Raw genomic sequence first — 5,409 nt, 5'->3', positions numbered from 1 at the left:
ACAGAAATAAATCCAAAGCTTTCAAAAATTTAACTTGTTTTGAGTCTTGAAAGAGCTAATTAATTTTGCAATATGTGAGTGATCCTGTGGATTTCTTTCCCCTGTATAGATCAATAAACCACATTTGTTAAAATTCTAAAAGAACCAGTTTGGGGTGAAAGAAAATAATGTAAATATAAGTGAAAGTTTACAGGAATTTAGGAAATTTTATGACTACCATTGTATTATTATCTTGTTTAAAGATATAATGCTAATCTTTTGCTTTGTTTTCACATTTCCTAAATGATTCTAGTTTGTCTTAAGAAATGGAAAATTTAGAAATATTCTAATTTCTGTTTGTGAAACAAAGTCTTCCTTATACTTGTCTACAGGGAAAAGTATGCAATATTCATAAGACTTTAAAGGGCTTTTAATAAAGTATTTTGTAGAGGAGTGTATCTCATAAGACCAAACCAGTCAATCCTAAAGGAAATCAACCCTGAATATCCATTGGAGGATTGATGCTGAAGTGGAATACTTTGGCCAACTGACGTGAAGAGCCGACTCACTGGAAAAGACCCTGATGCTGGGAAAGACTGAAGACAAAAGAAGGGGGCAGCAGAGGATGAGATGGCTAGACAGCATCACCAACTCAATGGATGTGAATCAGAGCAAACTCAGGGAGATAGTGAAGGACAGAGAAACCTGGTGTGCTGCAGTCCATGGGGTCACAAAGAGTCAGACTTGACTTAGCAACTGAACAACAACATCTCAGAAATCAGATTTGCCAATAAATTTGGGTTTTGAATATATAACTTACTAGAGGTTGCTATGCAAAAACTGATTTGAAAGTATCAGAGCAGCCTAAACTCTTAGAATGTTGCTACTCAGAATTGCATTTGATATCGTGTTGATCCTCTACTCACAGCTAATCTTTACGAATGTGGCAAAAAGCAGTTTTTAGCTGAGTAGTTGACTTCCTCCAAAACCAAAATAGAAGCAGTGTCTAATCTTAAATCCAGATCTCTATGTCTATTGATTTCCATTTCATCTCATTATACCCTAATGTTTCCTAATAACTTGACATGACTTTGTTCTTAGTCTGACATTTCAGAAAACATTAAAATGTTTTTATGTTTTATAGTTAGCATTTCATTTAAGGTCTTATAATTTAAAAAAATCCAGTGATGTAGTGTCTTTGAACCTAGATTACCAGGAAGAGACAAGAAGCAGAGGTCACATATCTAGAATGTAGGAGAGTGGAATCTTTCTCTGAAAAGTGATAGACTGCCTTTGCTTCTTTGTCTTAGATTATAGGGCTGGGTGATCCAGACGGTTATAAGGAACCTAGGGGAAAAGAGGCAAACAGCTCCTGGAAACGATTCAGCTTTTCCCTCTGTTTGATGGTCCTAGCATTAAAGGAAGACTTCCCTGTAGCTCAAACGGTAAAGAGTCTGCCTGCGATGCAGGAGACCAGGGCTCCATCCCTGGGTTGGGAAGTTCCTCTGGAGAAGGGAAGGGCAACCCACTCCAGTATTCTTGCCTGGAGAATTCCATGGGCAGAGGAGGCTGGCGGGCTCCAGGCCATGGGTTCGCAAAGAGTCGGACACGACTGAGCGACTAACAGTAACACTTGGTAGCACAGGAAAGGGTTTTTAATCACCAAGTCGGAGTGAACAGTGAAGGTAGCACTTGTGTTAAAGCGCGCAAAAATATAATGGGAACATGAAGGACTCTTTTTCTCATTCGACTGGGTTTAGATTTTCTACTACAATGCTCCTCATCACTCTCACTTTGGAATGGTTATATATTGGTATTTAAGGCAAAGATGCAGGGAAGGCACCTATCTAGTTAATATCTCCAATTACTGCTTAGTTCATTGATCCTCACAGGAGGTAGAGGGCAGCATTTGGTCTGATGGAAAGGATATAGCCCGCATAATGATACCTGGAAACCATGTTACACTCAACGGCTCCACATCTTTCAAAAGAGTCTTTTTCAAAAGATTTAGAAAAAGCAGGAACTAACACGTTTTCCAATGCTCACTAGAGGTAAACATTTTCAATGTGCTACCTTTTATCACAGAATTTTTTTTCAGAGAACAACAGCATTGCCTCAACAGTGGAACATGGCTTGTCATAAAAACAAAACGTTTTTCTGGGCCTTTCAAAGTTGTTAATATAATTTCTTTACGTATAACAAGAAGACTACAATGTCAGTGTTACTTCTATTCTTTTGTTATATAAACACTTATGCAATTTAGAATGTAATTATTAATATTAAGAAATATTAAGATCATTACACATATGATTAATCTATTTTTCATGGTAAGCCTGGGGGAAAAGGAGAAAATCTAATATCTACACAAATATATAGAAAGAATAAGATATCCTCACCCTTTCACCAGGATATGATATTAGGTCTAATATCTTCAAGTACATTGTTTTTGTATTACAAGTTTCATTATGGCTCAATCATTCTCTGACTCCTCTTTCTTTCTAATTCTCTCTTTCTATTGCTCTTGCTGTCACTGCTGGACCTGAGAACTGGCGTTCATTAAAGAGCCCACTAAAGCCTTTAGAACAAAGCAAAACCATTTTTTCCTAATGTGGCTGGCCAGAGCAAGACTGGCTTATCCCCATATGTAATATATTTCAAATGTTGCACTGTTCTCTGAGAAAAACATCTATACCTCCTTTACTGCTAAATATAAAATTCAATGTCATTAAATTTTCAAAGACATAGTGATAATTTTGCAAATGAGAAAGAGCTGTGTTTTTACTAATTTAGTCTAAATTTTTTGTTCAATATCTAAAACCTTATTAGATTAACTATCCCATACACTGGGAGTAAGTGCCAAAATTTCTCTGATTTTAGCTATGCCATGGAATTTGCCTAGCATTTCTCTCAGCGTATTTGATAGTGAATGCTTGAGATTGTATTATATATAGTTTAAGCTAAATTAGGTTCTTTGTAGTCATGGCTAAACACTTGTTCTACATATAAAATATTTCATGCCTTCAACCTCATACCTACATTGTCCCAAACAGAAAATGCTTCGTACTTCTTAATGATCTGCTTACTACAGATTAAATTAGAATTACAAATGCCTGTTCCTATGAACAGTCTGGCTTCCCAGGAGGCTCAACTGGTAAAGAATCTGCCTGCAATTCAGGAGACAGTGGTTCAATTCCTGGGTTGGGAAGATCCCCTGGAGAAGGGATAAGCTACCCACTTCAGTATTTTTAGGCTTCCCTTGTGACTCGGATGGTAAAGAATCTGCCTGCAATGTGGGAGACCTGGGTTCGATCCTTGGGTTGGGAAGACCCCCTGGAGGGGAGCATGGCAACTCACTCCAGTATTCTTGCCTAGAGATTTCCAAGGACAGAGGAGCCTGGCTAGCTACAGTCCATGGAGTCACAAAGAATTGAACAAGACTGAATGACTAAGCACAGCACAGCACATGTACACAATCCCATTATGATCATAACCCAGTATTCGAAGTACACTAAATTTAAGCTGATGAATAAGAACCTCAACTTTTTCCCATCAAGAGCAGGTTTGGAAGTACCAGTTATATAAGTTTGGATCAGTTTGTAAGTTTGGATGAGATACTCTCCCAGGGAAAGTGGTCACTAGACTAGTACAGGAAATATGTCTAGCCCTTTCATTAGCACATACATAACTCCTGGGAAAGTTCTCCATATCCTCCTATCATCGGATTTGTGATGAAGAAAACAGCATAATCAACACTTAGAAATATTTAAAGTATCTTGAAAATGGATAATGAGCAACTTTTTCTCAAGTATTGATGGAAAATTCTCTCGGTTATAAAATGAAATTTTTCCTAACCTACATGATAAGACCATTAATCAGATCAGGGGTTTTCATTGCAATGCATGAAGGGCCTCTATAGTCACTATTGAACAGCTTTCTGTAAGAGGAAAAAACATTCCAGCAAATTTACTGGATTTACTGAATCATTAGCTTCCTGTAACTGTAAAAAGGAAGCTTTTATAACACTTCATTAAAATTGGCAATAATACAGCAAAATATACTGTTCCTAAATGCCCTGTGCATGGGTGGCTAATGGGGGTGAAGAAGTAAGCCTCCAAACCTATTACTATTTCATACATCCATTTTCTTCTGTAGGCAATTGATTTCATGCATATAGAATACAGACTCTAAGCTCATAGATCATATAAGTGATTTCAGTATGGGTCCTAGGCAAATTTTGGCCAGTTCATATTTTTAAATTACATTTTAAAATTATACTGCCCCAGATTATTCTGGGTGATTCAGTGAACACATGGAACCTCTAAGACTTAAAGTATGCTTTAAAATCTGACTAGCAAAGAGTAGCCCATCAACATTAATGGATAAAAAATTCTGAAAGAAACAAAATGTATATATGAATCCCACAGTATTTGTTATTATTTGCATATGACCAGGCTTCTGTGTATCCTGAAAACAATACAAATAGAAAAATTATTCAAATGAATAATATACCATCATATAGCTAAAAATCTCAAATTTCTTCACCATGGCATTCTTTTTTTAAAAAATTAAGGTCTAAATAACAGAAAATAAAATGTACAATTCTTAAGTGATTAATTATACGCAGATTGAAAATTGAACATGCCTCCCTGGTGGCTCAGACGGTAAAGCGTCTGCCTACAATGCAGGAGACCTGGGTTCGATCCCTAGGTTGGGAAGATTCCCTGGAGAAGGAAATGGCAACCCACTCCAGTATTCTTGCCTGGGGAATCCCATGGACAGAGGATCCTGTTAGGCTACAGTCCATGGGGTTGCAAAGAGTCGGACACGACTGAGCTACATTCTTTCATTCTATCCCCCTATTACGGAATGAGTTATGATCCCCACCTCCCTTCAAAGTCTTGGTTTCAAATTCTAATCCCCAGTGTGTATTTGGAGATAGAGCTTTTAAAAAGGCCATTAAGATTAAATCACTGCAGATGGTGACTGCAGCCATGAAATTAAAAGACACTTGCTCCTTGGAAGAAAAGCTATGACCAACCTAGACAGGATATTAAAAAGCATGGCCATATTAAAAAACTTGGCGACAAAGATCCGTCCAGTCAAAGCTTTGGTTTTTCCAGTAGTCATGTATGGATGTGAGAGTTGGACTATAAAGAAAGCTGAGCGCCAAAGAATTGATGCTTTTTAACTGTGGTGTTGGAGAAGACTCTTGAGAATCCCTTGGACTGCAGAGATCAAACTGATCTTAAAGAAAATCAGTCCTGAATATTCATTGGAAGGACTGATGCTGAAGCTGAAACTCCAATACTTTGGCCATCTGACGTGAAGAACTGACTCGTTGGAAAAGACCCTGATGTTGGGAAAGGTTGAAGGCAGGAGGAGAAAGGGACGACAGAAGATGGGATGGTTGGGTGGTATCACCAACTCAAT

General features: G+C 37.7%; 1 non-coding gene across 1 annotated transcript; it reads left to right on the top strand.

The window, feature by feature from the left end:
• Positions 1-4,622: 4,622 nt before the first annotated feature.
• Positions 4,623-4,694, top strand: TRNAC-ACA. The gene has a single exon. It is a non-coding gene; the product is annotated as a tRNA-Cys (tRNA).
• Positions 4,695-5,409: the final 715 nt, after the last annotated feature.

Source organism: Cervus elaphus, chromosome 18, assembly GCF_910594005.1.
Source record: "Cervus elaphus chromosome 18, mCerEla1.1, whole genome shotgun sequence".
Taxonomy (NCBI): domain Eukaryota; kingdom Metazoa; phylum Chordata; class Mammalia; order Artiodactyla; family Cervidae; genus Cervus; species Cervus elaphus.
This window is presented reverse-complemented; position numbering and strand designations above follow the sequence as displayed.